The sequence below is a fragment of the Carassius gibelio genome, chromosome B21, assembly GCF_023724105.1.
Source record: "Carassius gibelio isolate Cgi1373 ecotype wild population from Czech Republic chromosome B21, carGib1.2-hapl.c, whole genome shotgun sequence".
In the NCBI taxonomy this organism is placed as follows: Eukaryota; Metazoa; Chordata; class Actinopteri; order Cypriniformes; family Cyprinidae; genus Carassius; species Carassius gibelio.
This window is the reverse complement of record NC_068416.1, coordinates 10,426,102-10,452,481: the sequence shown is the minus strand read 5'-3', so window position 1 is coordinate 10,452,481 and position 26,380 is coordinate 10,426,102. Positions and strand designations below refer to the sequence as shown.

At 37.1% G+C, this 26,380-nt stretch overlaps 1 long non-coding RNA gene across 1 annotated transcript; it reads right to left on the bottom strand.

Moving 5' to 3' along the window:
• Positions 1–20,907: 20,907 nt before the first annotated feature.
• On the bottom strand, positions 20,908–22,192 carry LOC127985919 (uncharacterized). Its single transcript, XR_008160703.1, has 2 exons — positions 21,651–22,192; positions 20,908–21,416 (listed from the first exon to the last, which is right to left on the bottom strand). It is a non-coding gene; the product is annotated as an uncharacterized LOC127985919 (long non-coding RNA).
• Between the last annotated feature and the right edge of the window lie 4,188 nt (positions 22,193–26,380).

The window sequence follows — 26,380 nt, the reverse complement described above, 5'->3', positions numbered from 1 at the left end:
GCTAAATAAATGACTTTTGAAAAGGGAAGAAAAAAACCCACTTCAGTTTGTTGTAGATAGCTGTCGACCGTTTTTGTATTTGAACCTAAAAATCTTAAACAAGCAAATGCAACCGAAAGAGTATGAGCGAGAAAAGGAAATATGCTCATGAACCAACTAGGTTGCTTTGAAACAACTGAGACAGCGGCTAATGGGTTAATTTAATTCCACTAGGCAGCACGCTCTGTCTTGTTGCTAACAATTAGCCGGGAATGGAGTTGTTAATTTTTAATGATGAGCAAGGTAAAGGGAGAATACAGAGGAAAAACCTTCTGCACTTAACAGAGCTACGCCAGTGGCATTTGCTGTGTGCTTTATGTACACAAAATATTACTACAATTATCTATCTATCTATCTATCTATCTATCTATCTATCTATCTATCTATCTATCTATCTATCTATCTATCTATCTATCTATCTATCTAGCTAGCTAGCTAGCTAGCTAGCTAGCTAGCTATCACTTGCTGCATATGTTAATGGTCTCTATCTCTGTTGTATCTGTCTTTCTCCCAAACTCAATATTGTTGATTTGTATAACATCCACAATGATGCTCAAGTCCCTTCACTCACTCGCACATCAAAATGCTGTTATTGTAGATACTGAATCAGCACTTCAGAGACCATTATGAAGGAAGGCATTGACAGAAGCAGAGGGGCAGACAGGAACATAGGGTCTCTAGTTTCTCCGTCCTCACTGTTTATTTCACCACCTGTGTATTTTCCCTTCTACTGTTTATTTTCTTGTGTAACACATTAAAAGATCAGATACCTGAAAAGATGAGGAAGAACGTACAGCAATTATAGTAACCTTAGAGTAATCAAACATGTGGCACACGCAGCACAACTGTCTATATTTGTAGAAGGATTACAATGCAAATATAATGCAAATTCAAATGTGTGTGTGTGTGTGTGTGTGGGGTGGGAGATACGATAATCTTTAAAATAAGGACATGAAATCATTAAGAAAACTTGGGAGATGTCATGTAATTTCCTTTAATTCTTTTTGAAAGATAGTTTTTAACAGGTTTCTTTGCTTCATCAAAATGCTTTTTCATTCTCAGCCAACTGCATTCAGAAAGAAAAAAAAAATCATTTTTTTTTTGCAATTGCTAACTTAGACTAATCTAGGAATAATTTTGTACTGTGATGTAAAGTATGGACCATTTAACATAATCCAGTGAATTCTAAACTGTTGTCATTGTTGTTTTGAAGACATTTACATGATTAATCATTGTATATAATGCAACCTGTTGTTGTGTTTTTTAGGGTATTGTTTTTTAGTAACAAAGTGTTTGTTGGGTGGCATGGGTAAGAAAAACTGTTGAGTTTTGAAAAAGTACAAATGTAAGGTAGTGAGAAATGTGTCAGAGCGAATGTAAAAACTGTAATTTATAACTCATAGGCTTAATTATGAAATTTAATTTCCATCTCTAAGTAAAAAAAGTAAAGAGTGACTATTTCATGTAATTAAAGTTTTTTAGTTAGTTTTTTCATAATCTAATTTAATATCTCACAAGGTATATATAACAACAGCTAAGTAATCATTCATGGTGATCTGGTCTTTAAGCAAGCTGTTTCATTAATTGAATAATTAGCTAAAGTTATGGATAAGCCTAGGCTAAGCTTAGCTAAGCTCTCTTGGATTTGACAGGGAAGTGCTCACAATGGACTGAGGATCAACACAGTTCCCTTCAAGTCACCTTTATTTATATAGAACTGGCCCCCCAACTGAGCCTGGTTTTTCCCAAGGTTTTTTTCTCCATTCTGTCACCGATGGAGTTTTGGTTCCTTGCCGCTGTCACCTCTGGCTTGCTTAGTTGAGGTCACTTCATCTACAGCGATATCGTTGACTTGATTGGAAATAAATGCACAGACACTATTTAACTGAACAGAGATGACATCACTGAACTCAATGATGAACTGCCTTTAACTATCATTTTGCATTATTGAGACACTGTTTTCCTAATGAATGTTGTTCAGTTGCTTTGACGCAATGTATTTTGTTTAAAGCGCTATCAATCAGTCAATCACCTTTATTTATATAGCGCTTTAAACAAAGGCTCAGGCTCAGTTGGGCGGCCAGTTCTCCTCTGACCAGACGAAACCAGTAGTTTAATTCCAGGCTGCAGCAAAGTCAGATTGTGCAGAAGAATCATCTGTTTCCTGTGGCCTTGTCCTGGTGCTCCTCTGAGACAAGGTCTTTACAGGGGATCTGTATCTGGGGCTTTAGTTGTCCTGGTCTCCGCTGGATGTAGAGGTGCTGATCCACCATCTGGTCTGGATACGTACTGGATCCGGGTGACTGCAGTGACCCTCTGATCTGGATACAGACTGGATCTGGTGGCTACGGTGACCTCGGAATAAGAGAGAAACAGACTAATATTAGAGTAGATGCCATTCTTCTAATGATGTAGTAAGTACATAGGGTGTTATGGGAAGTGTTCCCGGTTCCGGTTTACCTAATTAATCCAGCCTAAAAATCCTTTAATGGATTTGGATATTAAAAGCATTTTAGTATGTTCTGTGTAAGCCAGGTTAAAGAGATGGTTCTTTAATCTAGATTTAAACTGCAAGAGTGTGTCTGCCTCTCGAACAGTGTTAGGTAGGTTATTCCAGAGTTTAGGCGCCAAATAGGAAAAGGATCTGCCGCCCACAGTTGATTTTGATATTCTAGGTATTATCAAATTGCCTGAGTTTTGAGAACGTAGCGGACGTAGAGGATTATAATGTAAAAGGAGCTCATTCAAACACTGAGGTGCTAAACCATTCAGGGCTTTATAAGTAATAAGCAATATTTTAAAATCTATACGATGTTTGATAGGGAGCCAGTGTAGTGTTGACAGGACCGGGCTAATATGGTCATACTTCCTGGTTCTAGTAAGAACTCTTGCTGCTGCATTTTGGACTAGCTGTAGTTTGTTTACTAAGCGTGCAGAACAACCACCCAATAAAGCATTACAATAATCTAATCTTGAGGTCATAAATGCATGGATTAACATTTCTGCATTTGACATTGAGAGCATAGGCCTTAATTTAGATAGATATATTTTTGAGATGGAAAAATGCAGTTTTACAAATGCTAGAAACGTGGCTTTATAAGGAAAGATTGTGATCAAATAGCACACCTAGGTTGCTAACTGATGACGAGGAATTGACAGAGCAACCATCAAGTCTTAGACAGTGTTCTAGGTTACTACAAGCAGAGTTTTTAGGTCCTATAATTAACACCTCTGTTTTTTCAGAATTTAGCAGTAAGAAATTACTCATCATCCAGTTTTTTATATCGAGTATGCATTCCATTAATTTTTCAAATTGGTATGTTTCACCGCGCCGCGAAGAAATATAGAGCTGAGTATCATCAGCATAACAGTGAAAGCTAACACCATGTTTCCTGATGAGATCTCCCAAGGGTAACATATAAAGCGTGAAGAGTAGCGGCCCTAGTACTGAGCCTTGAGGTACTCCATACTGCACTTGTGATCGATATGATATCTTCATTCACTGCTACGAACTGATGGCGGTCATATAAGTACGCCAAGTAAACCATGCTAATGCACTTCCATTATGGCCAACAAAGTGTTCAAGTCTAGGCAAAAAAATGTGGTCAATTGTGTCAAACGCAGCACTAAGATCCAATAAAACTAATAGAGAACTCCCCTTAACGAAGTAACAGGGGAGACACATCAACCTGAAAATGATTCCAACCACTTAACCCAAAGTTATTCCAGGGAGGAGAATCTGTTAAATAAGTCTACCTCTTTAGTAGTATGTTCTTTCCCACACAACTAGTCAAGTATGTACACATGCATCGAGCAGTACTATTCAGCCTAAGCAGTAAACAAACTTTATTGTTTCGTCTGAATAATTAATGCCACTAAGACTTTATCTTGGCAAGCACAAATATCTGTTGAAGAAGATGCTGACAACTTATTGAACAATCTGTAGCTCAAACAATACAACAGACATTTAACAAAAATGTGTGTAACGGCGTGAATTCCCTCACTTTCTCCTATACACACACAGGTTAGGCCCGTGTCGATCAGAGGCTGTTGAAGTGTTTACAGACAGACAGGGCAGATGAATAAGTGATGCCGTTGATGTATAATAAATGGCACTGCTTCGTTACACATTCTCACAATCAGGAGGGCATTCCAGAGGGCAGTCGGGGATGGACGCCATGAGCTCTGGCATGCTAACATCATCAACACACGCCTAACAAGCGTTCTGCTTAAATGTGTGCAGCTGAGCTGAGAAACCTTGTTGTTGTGTCCCACACTGGGATTTGGAGTACTGATAGTATTGTGTCTAAAGGAGATGACTGTGTAAATATACTGTCAATACAACAAATTTGCTGCTAAGGTGAAGGTGAAGAATAGGGTTGCACTTTATGTATACAGAATGTGTACTTACAGTGTACTTTCCCAAGAAGATACTGGGTAGTAGGGTAAGGTAGCTACATGGGTTAAGGTTAGGTTCAGGGTTAGTACCTAGTTATTACCCAGTTATTGTAATTGCTAGTACAAAGTATATACACATGGTACAAGATTGTAAAATAAAGTTTTATTATGGCTATTGAGCGCATTATATCAGGCATTTTGTACCATGTCTAATTTTCTAGTTAAAATATATCTAAACATCATTGAAACAAGATGCAGGTACTTGGGAAACAGCACTGCATAAGATATAAACACTTGTTTTCTGGGGATTTATCTTTTTCCCACTTACTTTAAGTATAAACAATTTAAATCCATGTGAACAAATCTTCCAGTTCTGGAAGACAAAATACACTTATTATACTACACTTATATATATATATATATATATAAAGCTGTACAGTCTACAAGCCTTTATATATTATGCAGTGTTGATCCTCAAAAAAATCTATTTTGTTTCGAGGATTTTTAGATATTTTAACTGGAAAAGTATACAAAACTCCACTGAACAGGATACAGTGTAATTGCTGATATAGGATTTGTTGTATATAAATACTATTATTAATATTATCATGTATTTTGTTTCTTTATTGTCTATGTGTGTGTGTGCGCGTGTTTATCTTATCTTGCAATCTTTCATGAAATGTTTCTCTCTCTTTGTCAATTAGTAATTAATGTCCTCTCTTCGGGGCGTTTGTGTTGTGGAATGCTTTTCATTCTGTTGGTCATTCTGTTCCTCTTGTGTCTTTAATCTGTCCACCTCCTGCTCTCATCCTTTCCTAATCCTCTTCATTGGAAGTGAAGAGGAAACTGATATTCTCGTCCCATCTGTCAGTAGTTTGAAACTTCTCTAAAGCCTGGGCACCGACGCAGAGTCGAAGAACCGAAACAAGTCCACAAATAAATGTGCATCACGCCAGCTCAACGGCTGTGTGTGTCTGTGTTTGCGGAGGAAAATGAACTGAACTTCAAAGTATGGATTTGCATGGCGATGGAAATGCAGTTTGAAGCAAACATTTGTGTGGCAGGTCAAATAAATGTTACATTTGGTCATTTCTTTGTTTCTTAGGAGAACGACAAGCGGGGCGCATTAGCGTGCATCTGAATGACGTGGGCTGTGTTATCTGGCGTGAGCTTCATCCAAAGCTTCATAAAAGAATTTCATGGGAGCTGAAATTGTTGCATCAAACCTGTTTTATCAGTGGGCACCAATGATGGGATTTTTGTGGTGTGTTATATCTCTCTGAGAGCATTTCTACCTTCTTTTGTTGAGATGTGAAGAATGTTTAAATGCTGTTGGAGGTTCAAGGCTTTGTGGATTTAATATAATTTTTTTGATAGGAAATCCTAATGTGTTACCTAGTCACACAGCTGGACACAGACCCTGAATGGCTGAGCCAAATGGAGTGAGTGCTGAGATGATCAAAGAAGCCGCCCTGAGGGGAATTCAATGACAGGGTTTGACTGTAACTATCTCTATTAGATTTATTGGCTTGCCCTTCTAGTAAGCACCTCCTCTACTCCCCCAAGGCCTGCCATATGATGAGCGTCCAGGGGGCCTCTACCCCCAGGGCCGTCCCTATAGGGTCACACGGGGCCCTGTCAGCTGGGAAGCCTGCCACCAGTTGCCTGGTCAAAGTGGTGAAGCATGGACCATGTCGGGATGGTTTCTCTCCCCATCTAATTAGATGCTTAGCCAAGTCATTAAACTACAGTTGAGCTGACACAGAACAAAGTGTGTTGTGTGTCGCTGTGTTTTGGGTCTCCTCTGAAAGGAACCTGCGTGAGAGGGGCGCGAAGGGTCAGCTGTGAAACTAGGAGTTTTTTTGCAAGTCTCGTTCCACTTTGACCCCTCGCTCGCATTTCTCAGCAGTGAGAACGGAGATACAATAGGACCCATGGGCCGTTGTGACCAGTTACAAAACTGCCACTGCAGGAGTCCAATTGAAGCTGTTGTTCAGGCTCAGAGTTGCGTTCACAGGGCTAAAGACCTCAGCCAGCTTTTGTGGAGTCATTTCAGTCTGTCTAATATGCTTTGTATTACTGCTTGATCCAAAGCAAACCGAATTGTTCTTTATCAGTATGTTTAATGAATACATTTCTTTATGTTTGAGTATATGCATGCAAAATCGATAACCCTAATGATTCTTAAATGTAATATTTTTATCTGCAAGTGTAGGGTCATATACACATCTCTTGATCGTTTGCAAGAGAGTCATCACAAGTAAACAGCTTTAATATTCAGATTATGTTCAGTTTAGGTTTTTATGGTGGCATTTTAAATATGATTTAAGCTGAACTAGTGAGCACAACATTGATGTTATGGATTTAACAGTGAATATCATAGATGTGTCAGAAGGACGGGATGAAAATAAATGAATCAATTATTGAATACACTTAATGGAATTGATTCAAATATGTAGTTGATATTACATTACATTGAATGAATAGCATGTATTACATGTATGCTAAAATTATTATGCATTCTATAAATTAAACATTAAGAACCAATGTTTAAATTCTTAAACACGGTAAGAAAAGCAATTGTACTGGCAGAAAACTACCAGAACATTTTCTGTTGATTTTATGGACATTCCCTTTAACCCTAAACCACAAAACAATGCGATGCATAGTTCAAAATCAATACAATCGATACAGAAAATATTTTATACTAACAGTTTATTGAACCATATTTTATACAAACTTATACAGAGAGAATATTTAGAAAAATGTATCTAAAGTTATGCGTAAATAAAACACTTCACTTTTTAAATTTTCATACATTGACGTTTAAACTTTTCTAATGTACAGTATGTACATGTGCTAGAACTACACTTTACACACTTTACTGTACTACATATGTACAAATATTTAAAAATTACAGGTCACGTTGATGTAGGAGGAACTTTATTCTACATTGCCTTTACGGGGTGCATCAGATAAAGTTTTAGCAATAGTACTAACTATTTAAATTTACTGACAAATTGAGATAGATTGGTGTAAATGTGTGTGTGGGGGGAAGGTGGATTCTTGAACTTTTTCACTAATCTCTGTGTTGTACGACATACACTCACGTTTCTCTTTCATTTACGTCATAGATTGTATTCAATAACTCCCAAAGTTTAATGAGGGCTCAGAGCTCCTTAAGTCTTTCTTGATCATTAACCCTTGAGTTGATCCACAATATTTTCCTTTTCTATTCAAATTTCTTATTTAACTTGCCTCAGGCAGCTGGTTTCAAACACTGGATGGAACAGAAAGGGCTCCACAATTAGAGAGAATGGCAAATTGACAAAAAAAGATATAATTTAGATGAGCGCAGAAATGCCTTTGCTGAAAACGTTGTGCATGTTGAGCGAGCAGCTGTTGCAGATGCATGAGAACTCTGAAGCCCGACAGTAAATGAAGTGAGTCATCTCCCTTTTCCTGCTGTTCTCTGGCACTTTCTTTCTCTGTTTCTTTCTCCACTCTTTGTGTGGGCAAACGGACAGTGTGCAAAGTAACACCCTCTGTCTTGCCGCGCGTGGCTTGTAGCATTGTCTTGGCTTTTCTATTGTGAGGTATAGGCAAATCAATGACTGAAGCGTTGGTGGGCAATTTGAACTGCACTTTTCAAGGACTTGCCCTCTGTCTGCTGGCTTGTAAAGTCAGTCGCATGCATTGTTTCACGATTGTTGAGCCCTTAGGGTGAGTTAACTGCCGCTCTTCAGAAACATTACTTTGGAGGACCAGACCATATGATTCATGTGTCTCTTAACGATGCTTATTTTCTAAGGAATATCCTTTCATTGTCTTTCAAATGTCAGAGAATTAAAAAAATAAATAAACAAGAATAAATAAATAAACATTTAGTACTGGTTCTATAATTACAGTACTGGTCAAAGGTTTTCAATAATCACTTTTTCTTAAATGACCTGCATTTATTTGATCAAAAATACAGAAAAAATAGTTATACTGTGAAATAATGACATTTATAGCATTTTTCATTCTTCGGTGTTACATGATCTTTCCGAAGTCTTTATAAAATGCCTAATACATTCAAAAATCTTTGTTATTCCAAACTTTTGACTTATTATGGATGTTCAGTATATGCATATAATAAAACATGGAATGTATTAATTAATATAGATTAACAATGATGAAAAAAGTATGTTTAAATATTATATCATAATATATATAATGCATTAACAGTGTTAATAAATTGAACCTTATCGTAAAGTAATTGAAAATGCTTTATTTTTCTAATTTAATATCAACTTAAATCATAGTTATTAATTTCATAATTTCTTAGTATTTGGTTGATCTCCTTCATTGTGTATTTGATTAATGACCTAGAAATCTAAATCTATTTTTTTTTTCATTTTATGTCAGAATTCTGAATTTGTGTTTTTTTCTCTTCATTTATGAATATCACAGATTGATTCAGCCCCATTCCCAAACTCCCAGTGCTGTTCCCAGATTGGTTTAAATGCATTAAATTGTTAGCAAAGTGCTAAAGATTGGCTGATTAGCCACAAACAAATGTGGTACCCTACGGTCCACATCACAAAGTGATTATTCATGTATTTTGGAGATTCATTCAACCTTCGCTAGTAAGAAAGACTGGCACTGGTCCTAAACTGTGGTAAGTGATAAAGCATGCTGATTAATGGCGGTATTTTATTCAAATCCACTCATGCAGGTTTATTGAAGCTTGTGTCAATAAGTACTTGCGCATCTAGATTATTTGTGACCGCTATCGACTGGCCGCGTGTAATTTGTCCACTTTGATTCCAGTTTGGGCTTAGACCTGACATAAGAAAAACATCTAGAAACATGCCCCCAAGTGCCACAGTATTCCCCGTCGCCGCTGGGACAAGGAGAGACATCTCCAGAGCTTTCTCGCCACGTGCCCTCGGTAAGAAATCCGTCAAGGAACAGCTTTCATGGGAGTAACGCCTTTGCCAGATCAATAAATCTGTGGAGCACTTCCCAAGATGGATGACACAGTCCCTTCTTGTTAGCGATACTCCGTCATCCAGCCATGATCCGGAATTACCTGGATCACAGAGCAAGATCCTTAGGGACCCTGATCAGGCTCCATCACATAGCAGTCGTTTAAGGCTTCTAATGAATGTTAGTGTTGACAATGATAGATCTAAACAACTCGGGTTTAAGTAATATACTGTATGATTTGCACATGGGGGGCTGGAAATAGTAAGGGCATATTTGGAACATTGCAGGTTGATGGGTCTTAAATTAATTCATGGTTAAATGCCTGTCAAATTATTCTGAACATTGTCTTTAATAATCACGTCATAGATGAAACCTCGCACATTCATTTAGCTATGAAGTACAGTGGCCGTAAAACACTGGAAATGTCTGAATGGTGCCACTTCCATTACAGTAGATACAAAATAGATTTTGTCTTCAATTTAACGGTCTATTGGTATTTAAACCTTAACATTTTTTTTTTTTTTTTATTATTATTTTGCTTGAAATGTGTTTTTTTTTCCTATGGTACTTCAACATAAATGCCACTTGGTTGATATTTTGCAATGGCATTCATACATTTATAAAAGTATGGATAAGGTTTCCAAATAAATTAAATTAAATTAAATTAAATTAAATTAAATTAAATTAAATTAAATTAAATTAAATTAAATTAAATTAAATTAAATTAAATTAAATTAAAAAGTTACTAAATAATAACAAAAGTATTTTATTTATATAACAAATATGAAACAACACTAAAATAAAAAAAATATATTGATTTGTAGTAAAGCTGAAAGGAAATGTATAGAGATCTGTGCAGGTATATATCATTTGTTCAAAGCATCATGCTGTGCATTGCATGAAAATGAGCATGAATTTTGTATTGTTTTGAGTTTTGTTTTAGTTTATTGGTTGTATATTTTATCCATATAAAAAATAAGTTACGCAATATTCAAAATAAAATAAAAATGATTTCTTGTATAGCTGAAGGAAAGCTTATGTAGATTTGTGCACGTATATACATAAAAATATAATGTTTGTTGAAAGCGTCTGGCTTTGCATTGCACGAACAAGACTTTGCATTCAGCGTGGCTCCTTATTTTGAACAAATGCCTAATAATAGACAAGTGACAGATTTTAAATGGGAGTTGTAATCGCATTGTTGTGCCTCACTGGAAAAGAAAATAACATGCCACGTTTTCATTGTCATTTCCACCACAGCAGGTGTGGAATACAGACAGAGCTCAGGGTGGCATGTTTAGGCCCTGAAGCCAGTCAATCCCTATAAGCACAACAACAGCATGAGAGCTGCTGCTTAGCATGGTCATGTCAACTCAAGTGGGACAGTGCCAGTAACCCAAGTTGATAAAAAACATTGAGATGAACCCTGCAGAGGAAAAAAAAGAGGAACTGCAACCACAAACCAGTGATTCCCCAGAACACCCTGACAGTTCAATAGGATTCATCATGCAAATATGTTGGCCACTAACGGTTTTTGGGTTATAATTTGCTTTGTCGAAGTTTGTTGAGGTGTATCGTATCTGATGTTTGAATTTCCAATGGTGCAACTCAAAACTAACTACACTGAACACATTTATGAATGGGGGTTTTAGTCAAATGTATTTCTTCATTTTGGGAAGTGTAGTCATATAGGACTGGAAATAGATGGTCTGTTTTCTAAAGCATAATTTCAGCTAGCTTATGAAATCAAAGCATATCGTTTATTGGTTTTTTTCCAAAGCTAATTTTCTTGCATAGAAAATGTTCAAAAACCACAAAGCACTTTCTGGAGAAATCAGTTTGAACTTTTTTTCTTCCATAGAAATGATGAGATTGGGAGCCACCCGTCGACACGCTTCAGTTATTGATCAACTGATGGTTGGGCAACGACACTAGTTGCTTAATAATGAGGGACTGATGGAGAGCCCTACTAAGTGTGTGTACAAAGGGAACAAAACGGGGTTAAGCACACAACTCGCAGGAGGCTGATGACTTCAGTGAACGCCATCCACACTAGTGAGGAGTGAAGATCAGTTTGGGGCCAATGAAACATATGTTGAGCTGCTGTCTGTCAGCTTTGTGTGGTTATCTGACACACCTTTTATTCATGCCTGTCATTCTCTTTGCCAGCAACCGTTCTACCTCCACCCAAACTGTCCATTATCGGCGTCAACAGTCTGTTTTGGCGTATTGGTGGGAAAAAAATCTTGCTTGTTTGAAAATTATTGTGGTCTCTAATGTCTGTCCTTATAATTCACTTAACGCTTCATATTAAAATATAGTCATCGAATTCAAATAGTTCATTTCTTTTGTCTAAAGTGGGTGTGATGTATCAGTAACCAGATAAATGACAGACTAATACAACACGATGTCAATTTGTCATTAGCTAGGATTCTGTTAAGGCGGAACACTATAGGCAAAAACATTGTTTCTTCATGCACGGGTCAGTTTTGACATTTTGGGTGGCTAGAATTTCATAACATGTTGTTTCAGACTAGTATAAAGAAAACACCGAAAGTACACTTTTAAATATTTATTTTATCATACTTTATCTATTTGCGTCTGTAGATTTCAATTACCATACATAGTTTTAAAAAGCTGTTTTCTCAGAATACTTTTTTTTTCTCTAGCACTGAGCCAAATAAAAAATTTTTAAACTACTTCAGTAGCACTTAAACTAGTCATTCTTATATATATATATATATTTTCCTGGCTATATTTTCTGGTTTATAGAATGCTAAAAAGAGAATACCAATATCTCCTCTGTAAAACAAATGTCAACAAAATTTAACAAGAATTTTGAACCTGGCTTCATCCAGCGTTCACATTTCTGTTCTAGAAATGCATGCAAACTAGTGCATATTTAATACGATAATTCCTTGTTTGCATATTTAAAATAACATTTCAGAAAACTTGTTTGCAGTGTCTGCAATTTTTATTATAATCAATCATTTGGGGAAGTATGGTGATATAAATTTAGTGATTTTTTTTCACCCAACTTACCTGGGGTTTCTTCCCTTAATTTCACTCGCGTTTAAAAAAATAAATAAATAAATAATAATAACAATAAAAGAAACAATAAATAATGACTGACAGCCCCACCCTGCGATAGATTAATGCTCCTAACATTGACAAAAAAAAAATCACTTTTAAGATATGAACTGATTCTTTGAAAAAAACAACAACATACAGCTTCACAATATTCAAAATATTTAGTGCATGAAAAAAATCATTATTATAGAGGTCACATTTGGCTTTCTAACAAGACCTGAGACGCCTGGACCTGTGTGGCTGTTACTCGTGAGGCTCACAGCAGTGAGAGAGAGGTGGAAATGATTCACTCGGCTGTGTATGCAATATTTAAGGCCCTTATCCTGGGTCCCATTAATGGAGCCCTTTCGCTGCTGTTTTCTTCCCCTCACTCAAGTTAAAAAAAAACAACTCTCTCTGACATGAATTACATTTACATCTCTCCAGACTGGAGGGATCACCAGCCTTGCAACTTCTTTGTTGAGGCAGAAAATGATTTTTAGTGTTAATTATAGTGAAACCACTCTGCAGAGTGTGTATCATATGGATTATCCATTCATTCCCTTTTCGCCTGCATAAAAAGCAGTGCAAGGACTTAGGGCAAAATACTATTTCAATATGAAAGTGTAGAGGAGGACTTATTGGCTGATTTTAAGTCTCAGTTGCAGCTTATATGATTCCTGCGGGATGCAATCTGTCTGTTGATGTGTTTTGTCTAATGATGTGTTCCAAGTCATGTTGGATAGATTGTATTTAAGTGTTAATCACGTGATTTGTGTTAATCAACATTATTCCACAATGCAATTGATTGAGTTTAACGTCTATTGAACCCGGACTAGATTTTTCAAAGTTAATGTTACTACGATTGTGGCACAGTTCGAGCCCCATCTAGTGATATCCGAGCACTATGTTCAGAAATCCATGCGTTGTTTGTTGTGTGGCAGCATGTCAAGCTCAAGCTGCGATTCATTTTTGATGATGCTCAGCGAGTCAACTCACTCTAGTGTCACTGTTTTGACAGGCTGTTGTGCGTAATGTGACAAGCTACGTTGGCCTCCATTTTCAATTCACCATGACAAATTCAGTACAGCACATGTTGATCCGCTCCTTCCCGATCAGGCCTTTCGATAACACAGTCCCGGGCCGCAGAGAATAATGACATCGCAGGAGATCATTAGGCCTGGGTTGACGGACAGGCCATGTGATTTTCTACCTCCAAAGTCCACAAGGCAGTGACCCCGGCACCTAACCTTGATCTCGGGGCTTCGGCCCCTTTCTTTTGAGACTGCCGAACAAGTGGCTCCTGGTGTTATGGAAGAGTGAGACTTAAATATTTAATCTTTCCCTTTTTTCGTCCTCCCTCTGCCCTTCCTTCATATAATCCTGCGGTTCCAATGCCCTGCAGCTGTGAGTGACAGAAAGGCACATGGTGCCCTATGAAAAATGTATCTTCAGAAGCTGACACTGTATGGGAATTTTACTACAGGGACAAGGCTTGATCTTGCAATGAAATAAATATGTTTCCTCCGCTTTGTGCCGTAGCAGGCTTCGCGGGATGCCGGCACAGGTGTCGAGTTGAACTTATGTAACATCGGATACCCGCTGTGCCGGAACAAAGAAGCACTCCGTCTCCATCTGCGTCTGCAGCCATATTTAAGACAAACTGTTGTTTTGAAGCATTCGATCAGAGGCTGGGAAGTTTTCAAACTCAATTCAGTGCTTCGGGATGCGCCGATGCTGCCGTTTAGAGCCGACAGAGCTCATAAAAGGGAGAATATCTTGATAAAGGTTATCCAAAAGAATACTTTTTTTCTTGTCATTTCTGGTCAACAACTCTATTTAACGCTCTTGGTTTTGCTGAGATTGACTTTCTCGTTTATATCTGGCACACCAGGGCCCACAATGAATGAAGTGTTAAAATAATAATAGTGATTTCCTAATGAATCTCCTCTTTTTCCTTTCAACTTCTTGAAATATGCCCCTCTGACCTCTTCAAAAGCCATGTGACTGTGAAATCAAGTTAGCACAGAACTTTTCTAAATTGTGAATGTTATAATGCACACTTTAATTTAAGATGTCCTTGTTACAGTGTACTGTAATTCTACATTTATGTACTGAGTAATATTAGTTAACTACATGTACTATGGTTATGGTTAGGATTTGGCTCAGGGTTACTTGCATGTAATACTTGCATAATGTATTGTTATTATAATAGTAAGTACATGTAATGTGTTACCATATAGTCTGAAGATATCGTTGAAGAAAAATATAACAAAATATATAATAGATAATAAGAAGTGACCTTTCAGTGTGTACACCCTCCAGAGGATCTTGCATATGAAAATGAATTGTATTTACCCTATTTTTCGGACTATAAGTCGCACTGACTGGCCTATAAGTCGCATTTATTTAGAACCAAGAGCCAGGAGAAAACATTACCGTCTCCAGCCGCGAGAGGGCGCTCTAGCAACATCTCTGGCAGCATAGCGCGCCCTCTCGCGGCTGGAGACGGTAATGTTTTCTGTTAGTTCATTTCTCTTGGTTCATGTTAAATTAATTTAGATAAATAAGTCGCACCTGACTACAAGTCGCAGTACCAGCCAAACTATGAAAAAAAGTGTGACTTATAGTCCGTAAAATACGGTAATCCTGTGTTTATAATCAACACCTCTGAAAATCCAAACAGATCTACAGTGTGATGTACATTGTGGGTGTGTGATATGTGAAGTTGACATTTTGATCATGACCTTAAAATTAGAAACAGTTGTAAAGTATATATTTTTAAGATATTAAATGAGGTTTGGGGATTCTCGGACCCTAAAAAGAACCAGAGTGTGCGTTGTAAATGCCCTGACACATAAAGCTGGGGTGTTTGAATCCAGCTCTGAACATTTATAATTTGAGTTCCTCTCCCTTGTTCCATTTTCTTGTCCTCACTAAACTACTTTATCAAAGACAGATAGGCTGAAAAAAAAAATGCAAGCGGCATCCAAGTCCAAGACCTCAGTGAAAATATGGGATTTAAAAATGTATGTGAAATCTAAGAGTGTTTGAAAACTGCAGAAAAATATTTATAGGTTACTAATTAAACATGAAATAAAAAGTTAATTTAGTAATTAAAAGTTAATAGCGCAGCTCTTTGGATCGTTCTTAAATCATGCTGGAGAGTATTATCATCAGGTTTTACACAAACTCGCCCACTTAAGCTAACCGAATACTAAGCTTTTCTAAAATTTTGCCTATTTTATTTTTTATGCACACATTATACTCCGCATCAGACGCTGCTAAAATGATAATACCTGTATAACGTCAAATTTGAATTAAATTATAAAGAAATATAAGAATGATTTCTGGACAGACAGTGACACGTGCAACAAAATCAACTCGGGCACGCACCTGTTTGTGTGCTGTGAGCTGCAGAGGTCTGTGAGTGTCTCAGAGGTGCTCTAAAGAGAGGGGTGGAGGAAGATGGAGAATGAAGGAGTGCTCTAATGGATTTGCGCTAATGGTGCCGGAGCGATTAGAGCAGGAAAGCCTGTGGACTTCCAGCCCTTGTGAACCCTCCCTGACTCTGTGCCATGCAGCTAGAGTGAATTACAGCGCATGCTCACATTTACCTTTGCCTATTTTAAACATACAAAAGTTTTTTAAACAAAGCCTATTAGTTTTATTGTCTTGCACACATGTGAAGAGGAATGTGGTAGTGCCTAATTTAATGTAGGCTTGATCTTTTAATAAAGCACAAACAGTTCAAATGCATAGAAATTCATATGACATACATTTTGTAGGCCTGCCTTACAATTAAGGCATGGCAAGGCAGTGTGATGCATTATGTGTTTGTTTATATGCATGTGTGTGTTTGTGTGGGGTGGGGGGGGGATTGGGGGGGGGGGGTCTTCATTAAGCAGCTTGGCATAATGTTGACAATCTGTAATGTGATGCAGAGTATCTCAGTGGGACTGCTTGAGTGATCTTAATGAAGAGAACATCAGGTGCTAATTAGCCCATATTAAATGTCACTAATATAAAAATGGCTGTTTGCCAAGTGCCTCTTTTGACAAACAAGAGGCAACTTTCTACTGTTGGGCCAGTCACTGAATTCTGGTCAACTACTGCCCCCTGGAGACGTTATGCTGGTAATGCAACAAAAGAGCTGTCGGTTAAATCTAAAATACCTGAAGAGTTCAGTGAGGTCAGAAAAAGTCAGCAAGTTTATTCGACAAGGACACGTTCGACTAATGAAAAGTGAACAGACATATGAACAGACATATGTAAAATATTTCGATTTCAAATAATAGTTGTTATTTTGAGCTTTCTATATTCATCAAAATAATCCAGATTTTTTTTTCAATAGTTTGCACAAAAATATTAAGAAGCACCACAGTAATAATACATGTTATCATGTTATCGAATTCTTTTTGAGTGCCTGGGACCTGTGTTTTTTTCATTCAATAATACATGTTTCTTGAGCACCAAATCAGCCAATAAGAATAAGTCATGTGACACTGAGGTCAAGAGCAATTGCTGAATGCATAAATTATTTAAATTGTATAAATATTAAAATAGAAAACACTTATTTTAAATTATAATATCACAATATGACTGTTTTCCTGTATTTTTTAATCAAATTAATGCAGTCTTGATAAACATGAGAGACTTGAACATATTATGAACAGACATTAATTAACAATTAATAATATATATATATATATATGTGTGTATATATATATATATATATATATATATATATATATATATATATATATATATATATAATGATTATTTATATAATAAATCCTGACAGAAAAATTTAATAAATAAAAAATATATATATATTGTTTTCATGTATTTTTTTATCAAATGAATGCAGTCTCGATAAGCATGAGAGACTTGAACATATTATGAACAGACATTAATTAACAATTAATAATAATATATTTAATATATCTGTGCATAAATCTGTGGATTTTTAAATTTTCAGAAGAAAATGCACTCTGTGTGGCATACATGAAGCTCAGTGGACCCTTTTCACCTGTCCAGGTTGTAAACTATAGCAAATATATATATATATATTAGTGGCACACATCAGAAGGTCTAGTCGAGGTGAGGCTGCTCTCGGTGGATACATGAGGACTGAGCTCCCGCTGATTGCATGGAGCTCACGTCTCTGAAATCAGTGAATATAGGCGCAGTCTTTATAAATAAACCGCATTCTGACCTGAAATACTTTTAAAATTACATTTCATGACACAATAAAAGTAAAATTTTTAAAATGATCCGAATAAATGGTGGTTGAAATCACAATACTGCGTGTACTCAACCAATCAAGATGTTTAGCGCCCAAGTCCCGCCCCCGAAAGTTCCGGAACTTTGAACTTTAGTTCTATATTTCTAGTTCTATATTTGCCCCAACAGCAAAAGAAAAACCCCACATTCCTAAAACTTTGGAAAAAAGATGACCATGCAACATTTTTAGTCACTCCTTTAAAACCTCTAACAAATGAATGAAGGTACTGTGGAAATTCGTCATCACAAATCGTCATCTCTAAAAGGGTCCATTAGAGTGTTGTGGGTGTTTACTAAGGTGTTAAGCATATTGCTATGTGGTAGCTAATGGTTTTCTGGTGGTTGCTAAGTGGACGCTCACTGTTTTAAGTCAAAAGAGCTCCCCACAAAGTCTCCACGCTATTATGGTCACCATGTTGCCCTTCTTCAGTGTAAATGTATGGAATTTTCTTCAACCTTTTGCTGACCAATCATATTTTAACCACTTTTTTAATTGTTTGGTTATTATTATTGGTCGATTTCTGTTGTATTTATTATGGCATTCTTGTGTTTAATATTATAATATTATTGTAAGTCATTCTTACTGATTTTTATTGGGCCATGTGTGTCTTGCTCTTAATTTTTCAGTCTACGGTGTAAGGGTCTTTTTCCACAGGCATTGATATCAGTTGACGGGCTTCCACATCTGTCCAGACCCCCTGCTCTTTTTACCTGAACCCCTTGGGGGTTGAATATGGAGAGGGGACAGCGAAGGGTGTCCAGAGCGGGAGGAGGTAGGTCACTGGATCTTTAGATAATCAGTGTGGGCTAATGACCCCTCCAGAGAGAATGTGTCTAATCCATTGAGCCTTAGGGAGCACTTCTCCCTACCCCCTCAATTCCCAGACAACACAGCTGAATACAGAATCCAAGAACTGTGTGCATGTGTGTTTCCTAGTGTGCATGTAAAATCTATCACTGTGTCTACACTGCAACAGAGCAACATGATAATGCTGATGTCCGCACATTATCAATGATACTGTGTACATTACAAGCAATGTGATAGAAGTGAGCAATTACAAAGACAAATCACTGCCTTAGTCCAACTGAAAGTGAACCTTTATATATGGACATTTTTTAAAGGTATTTCCCACTAGTTTTCACATAAATGTTTAAACTTTATGGCTAGAGTCATTTATTTTAGACATACCCTTAAAGTCACATAAAAGCCTAAATTGTGGTTAATTCAGAACCATAGTCACTTTATTCACAATAAACTGCACAGCTCCAGGTAGAAATTTGTCTTAGTGTTTGGTATTCAATACACACATCTGAGACACACAACACAAGTCTCTGCCTGTATAATAGAACAGAATAAGATGCAAAGTGGACCAGACTTGATGCTATTAGTCAAGAGTCTGGCTATCCAAGAGTAATAGCAATTTGATAGATTACGCACGCTAACTTGTTCTTCACTTCAGACTGACGGCATGGCTTCACACTAAGACATATTGAAAGAGACGGCAGATTTCTCTAAATTAGCTGACTAACACACTGGAACACTAGCTAATCAATATTCCAGTGTCCATTAACAGCATGTTGTTCAGAAAACTTAACCTGGAGGCCGGATTAGTACATTTTTCTTCATGTTTTTAAAATATGTTTATCTCATCAATCTCTCTGTCTGTCTTTACATTCATCATTGCTCTTTGTCTGGATGATAGATCCAATGCTGGGTCAAAGTCCCTTCTCCAGACTTCCTTATTCATACATTCAGTAATTTATTACACTACAGGATATCAATTCTTCCTCATAGAGAAAAAAATTACTAAACCACTATCTTTCATCATGTTAAATGACGTGTGTGTGTGTGAGTGTGTGTGTGTGTGTGTGTGTGAAGTTATTGAGGAAGTGAATGGTTTCCTGTGATGATGTGGACATCTGTACGTCATTTGATCAAGACTGTGACATTTTAGTCATGCAAGACTTGTAGTTATTGTTTAAAGTCTGTCTTCTGAGGAATTACAGCATGGCATTTTTTTCAAACAAAGTCAATATTTCAAGTTAGCTTTGGCCCAGACCTTCATTTTTCAATCAACATGTCAGTTGATTGTTGAAATAATGAAACGGATGTTTTGTTTTCAACATACTGTATGAATAAGCCAACAAATATTCATGTGCAAATACCTGTACATATTCTCTGCTGTCCAGCAGAGGGTAGTGTTAGCCAGAAAAGAATATACTGTAGCTTTGGACACTGTTGAGGTTTCTTTTGAAAGGTTCAGTTAAAGAAAAGTGCAGAGAAATGCTTGAATCTGAAATGTGTGTGTATATATATATATATATATATATTATAATAACCAGATATAAATAGTATGGCACATGATGTGATGTCCAAATAATGGCTTACTACAAACTCAAAAGAATGTACTGTACTTTCCCAATAGCACTACTCACAAACAAACTACATACTTTTAGGGATAAGTATGTCAATTGACATGCAGCCAGAATGTCAATATTTGGCATAATTTTAACATTTCTTTTAGGCTAGTTTGAAATATACATACATATACATCGCAAGTACATACTTTTAAAAATGTATTTAACACAATGCACGCATGTCAAATCTGACCGCTCATATCAGCACTTCTTCTAGCAAAACATTATCAAACAAAGGAAAGACTTTATGTTTTTTAATCAGAGTATTCACTGGTGTTATTTACTCTGTTTTTCTAATACGCAAGAGAAGACAAGCAGTCTCAGCGCTCATGTGTCTGAACACAATTCATTCAGGACACTGAGTAAACAGTTTAAGTCACAAACCAGTACCTTTAAGCTTCTCTGCTGGTCAGACGAGTCAAATGTGCCTGTTCTGTAGTAGATTACCAGTGTTTTCATCCTCGTAGTTGACTTTGATAGACAGTGATGCACATTACCTGCTTGAGATTGCTTGCTGGAACAGTTTATCTTGCTGATTTCTTGAGTCGGGAATGAGATTTTTATAATATACAATTGTAACCCAGGTCTCATGTAGTTAGAAAATAAAGCTAGAGTGGTTAATACAATGAGACTGGGCCTGGGCTCGTTGTAGGAAAATACAACTTGTTTTATATGTTACTTAATAAATGTATATTTGTAATTCTTATAAAGACCACCACAACTGTATTTTGATTACAAAAATATTAACAAGTATTTATTTACAACATTAAATAAAAGATAAATGTATCTTAGAATAAAATAAAACAAATCACATAAGCATGAAAAGATATGAAATAAAAAAACTAAAACAATAAAGAAAACTTCACTTTCCCAAAAGGAAAAAAAAACCTTTCTGTGGTTATATTGAAATTAAACAATCATTCATTCCCTCTGAAAAAATGTCCAACCCCGTTGCAGGCCTGTTCGATGACACTTTGTGTGCGGTGAGGCCTAAAAACTGGAATGGCCGCTTCACTCAGAAACTGAGCATAAACAAAAAAAACACGTGCCGGTGAATGTTGGTACTCACGAATCCAGGTTAAGTTAGTACAGCGATGGTAATGGCAATAGCGATGGTAATGGCAAAGGAAGAAGCACAGCACAGATGATCACGGCAGGGCACACAGAAACAGCAAAGCAGAAACAGCAGGGCCTTCGGTTGGAAAACCAGTCTCTCGCTCACCAACGTCCGTCTCCTTAGAGCATATTATCTGTATTTAGCCACATTATCAAACACTATTTCTTATTGAATTAGCGTTAGCTTTGCTTTAGCGATATCACAATGCTAAAACTATTACTAAAACATATGAGCACAGTGGCACAGAATGCTACCGCTAATTAGCATGTCACTAATTACATTATACATCCAGTCTCTTAACTATAACAGTTCGATATAGCACAAAAATACAGGCATACACAATCATATTCACCTCTTGCAGGTCACACCAAAGTTTTTTGTTGTAAGGACCACGAGTAGTCGACCTTCATAAAACATTAATGCTTCCCACACCACGATGCCTCCTTCATTAGCGCTCTCATTATAGCGTCTGTTCCCCGTTTTCCATACGTGCTCACTACTCCTCACACAAACCTGTCCCAATAGTCCCGCCCCTTACACAATGATGTTACTCTTATTGGCTCAAGTACTAACACAACCAAAAGCAAAACGGGAATTAAATGATTGACAGGTGACAGGTAACAGATTAGGTTACACAGATAAACACAGTTTCTTCTTCTCTACTTTTTCTCTCAAATGAAACATAAAAAAACTTTCTATAATGAATTTAACTTTATCTGTAAATAGTCTTATTTATTAAACTCTAAATATTATATTTATACTTTTAACCAGCACACCTTTTACCCAATTTTAACTATTTATGAACTCCATTTATAAACTTTTCTTTTGTTTCTTTATGTGTGTGTGAATTACACTGTTAATGATCTTTTAAACTCTAATTTATAGAAATTTTGTACAGGGCTACACAATATAAAAGTACATTAAAACACAACATTGATAAACAACACATTTAACTGTTGGGGCCCTATCTTGCACCCAGCGCAATTGACTTTGTACACCGACGCATGTGTCATTCCTATTTTGCACCAGCGCAAAGCGCGCTTTTCCCTCCACAGAAGCACGTCGCTAAACTAGTGAATGAACTTGCGCTCCCTGGGCGGTTCAGCGCAAAAAAGGAGGCGTGTTCCGGCGCAAACAATCCCTGGTGCTATTTTGCTGTTCCATTAAACAATTGCGCCACTGACCAGAAAAAACCTAGTCTAAAGTCAGTGGCGCGTTGCGCGTTGTTCATTATGCTATTTTAAGGGCGCATGCTTGACCATAATGTATATAGCGTGCACAACGCGCATACACTTTGCTCATGTAATCTACACAGATGCAACAGTTATTTTTGCAAATCATAAACTGTTACACTAAAAAAAAATATTAACACATGAGATGACGGAAATCATTGTGGTGTGCCACGAAGATGTGAAAAAATAGGCATATATCTAGCTTACAAATTATTCAGGCTAATTGTAGTAATTAAGGATCAGACCTGTTTGCCCAATAGTGGCAAGACATAAAGGCTATGTAAGGACATCTGACAAATATGTTTGTCCGTCAAGAACCAGGAAAAAAATCGATGAAACATTTGTGGCTATTTCCTCCCACGCCTGTTTAACCGACGCAATTTTGGGTGGGTTTCTCCCATCCCCATACAACACAACTTCTCTGTCTTTCACTGCTCTTACAAGAACATCAGTCTCCTCGGCTGTGAACCGCTCCTGGCGTGCGCCTGGTAAATACGCCATAATAATAGCAATCCATAATGGAACTTGCGCACCTGCTTTTAAAGGGAATGTTGGATGACGCTCTGATTGGTTTATTTCACGTTACGCCCAAACCACACCTATGAATAATGAAGCTACTTCAGACCAACCCATTTTAGATTTGCGCCGGGCGCAAGAGCCATTTATCCCGCCGCGAAAATAGCAACAGCGCCGAGACCCGCCCACAAACTTACTTGCGCTTCGCGCTTTGACACTTGCGTTTCAGATCGTTAAAATAGGGCCCTCGGTCTTGCAAGTTTTGCAAGGTCAGATTTGGTCAGATTTATTGCAGTTTTTTTTTTTGCAGGCTTTTGTAATTGTTAAATTCAGTCCTTTATCATAGTGTAGGAGTCATTTTTATAGTTTTGGAATAATATACATGCTGTGCATTTTTGTAAAGTGAAACTGTTTCTCAAAACGGTTGTGTTGAAGGTGTGGCTCAAATTTTTTACTTGTTTGTGTACTTTACATTGTGTTTCTGAATAGATGCAGCATTTTTGTAGATGAGTACAACCCAAGGGTGTAGTAATCATGGACATGGAATTCAGTTTCAGTAGTTTTAACATATGTGGGCAGCTGATCCCACAATTTGGATTTTGAAATGTGCAATATTTAATGTTTACATTTGAGTCTTTTGTTTAATTTTTAAATAGATTTTTAGTAACACACTCCATTGCAATACATTTATTTTATATTATATACATTATAAAGATTTGTATATAATATAAAAGTTTTTATATAATCTAGAAAGTATGTGTTATACTCAAAAATACTGAAAACTAGATAATGGATTAAAATTAGATAAGTAAATATTTACGTCACATCAGAGGTATTAAAAAGTTAACAGTATATAGTAATTAATAAAATCATGAATCTTTAATTCGCATAAAAGTCTAAAATAAAAACACAACTAAAACAATAAAATTTTAATAATAATAAATATTATTAGATGATAGATTAGATTTGATTAGATTAGATGATATATTAGAAAAATCACAATGTTTCCATATATATTGCGAAAAGATTATTTCTACGTTTTCAGAATGTGAGTAAATTCTGAGTATTCATAGTATTATTCATAGTTTTTTTTTTCTTTCCTGTGTAATAATTAATCAAATTAACTCCACCTTAGATGGTCCCAAGCCTGATTGAAAAAGGAGTAGGGTTTGGTGAGGGGCTAACAACCCCTCCCCGTAAAAAAAAAAAAAAGATTGCTACATAAACTCCAACAAGACATCTCGGTCCTGGCAGAAGATGGGCTTCCAGCAGGAGGATGAATGATGCGGAGTGGTGAAAGCCAGCAGCGCCTGAAAGCTATTTTGTCAATTTCCATATACTTTCCACCAGGACCACCACCAAAATCGGGACATAGAATATAAGAACAATGTACAACACAGGGAAAGCATCACAGATGGCTGCAGAAAAAAAAATTCAGAAAGTCTCTGCTGGCGAGGTGGTACTTTTTCAAAGTTCCAGAACTTTCGGGGGCGGGACTTCCTGATTGGTTGAGTACACGCAGCATTGTGATTTCAACCACCATTTATTCGGATCATTTTAAAAATGTTACTTTTATTGTGTCATGAAATGTAATTTTAAAATTATTTCAGGTGAGAATGTAGATGTGTAAAACTCAAACCTGCGGTTTATTTATAAAGACTGCACCTATATTCACTGATTTCAGAGACGTGAGCTCCACGCAATCAGCGGGAGCTCAGTCCTCATGTATCCACCGAGAGCAGCCTCACCTCGACTAGACCTTCTGATGTGTGCCGCTGGCTCTGATGTCTCTTTAGCGGTTAAACATAAAATATAATTTGTTTAAGGTTAATCTAAAAGGTAATATTTGGTCTTTATTCAATTTATTTAAACGTTAAAATAAAAAAAGAGGCATTTGATAAATTATTTTGTTTGATTGTATTGGCTCATATATGTTTATATATGTACCGTATTTTCCAGACTATAAGTCCCACTTTTTTTCATAATATGGCTGGTCCTGCGGCTTATAGTTAGGTACGACTTATTTATCAAAATTAATTTGACATGAACCAAGAGAAATGAACCAAGAGAAAACATTACCGTCTCCAGCCGCGAGAGGGCGCTCTATGCTGCTCAGTGCTCCTGTAGTCTACCCCAAATAAACATATAGCGCCCTCTCGCGGCTGGAAACGGTAATGTTTTCTCTTGGTTCTTGGTTCTAAATAAATGCAGCTTATAGTCCAGTGTGACTTATATATGTTTTTTTCCTCAACATGACGTATTTTTGGACTGATGCGACTTATACTCAGGTGTGACTTATAGTCCGAAAAATATGGTATACACATTTCCGTGAACTAAGTACATTTCTGCAGCTATTATTATGTTTAAATGAAAACGAAAGGAGGCAGGGGTATTTGATATCCTATTTCGTTTTATTGTTAATATACAGTGATTAAAATTTCAGAAGCCAAGCTGAGCTGACTGATGTTATCAAGTACGCTGCTGTTTGCAGAAGTCCGAACTTCCGAGGATGCAAATCCAAAATCATCGTACTTTGTATTAAGAATCACACGCAGATCCCGCGGTGGAAATGCAGAAAGCAACAGGCCTGGGGGAAAATAGTACCTGGGGAAAAAAGTTCCTGGTACAATTGTTCTGGGTAATTTCGGTGGAAATGCGGCATTATAGACTGTACATACTGGGGATAAGTGAAGCCAGATGGAACGGCTCAGGACAGACTAGACTTTCTACAGGAGAGCTGGTACTGTATTCAGGACAAGATGAAGACGGAGCACCATGCAATCACAGAGTGGCCTTCATGCTCTCAAAGACAGCATCAGATGGGAGGCACACGGACCATGCAAGAATCCCTGAAGAAGATCTAGACCAGGAAAAAGAAGAAAGCAGCTCTACACAACAGCCGTACAAGAGCAGAGAAGACCAAGGTGCAGGAAGCGTACAGCAAGGCCAACAAGTGTGCCAAGCAAAGTATAAAGGCAAACAAGAAGAACTACATTGACTGCCATTGATGAGGCAGAAGAAGCAGCTCAACGAGGCAACATAAAGTCCTGTACAAAACCACAAAGATGTTGTCCAAGAAGGTCGGCAGACCAGAGGGACCTGTGAAGGACAAGCAAGGGAATAGCATCATGGAAGAAGAGAGACAAAGAAAATTGTGGATGGAACAAAAGAGTTGCTGAATAGACCACCACCACAGAACCCACCAGAAATACCTCCTGCAGACAACGACCTACCTATAGGCTGCAGTGAATCTACCAAGGAGGAGATATGCAAGGCCATCAAACAACTGGAAAGTGGAAAGGCAGCAGGGCAACATTCCAGCAGAAGCTCTGAA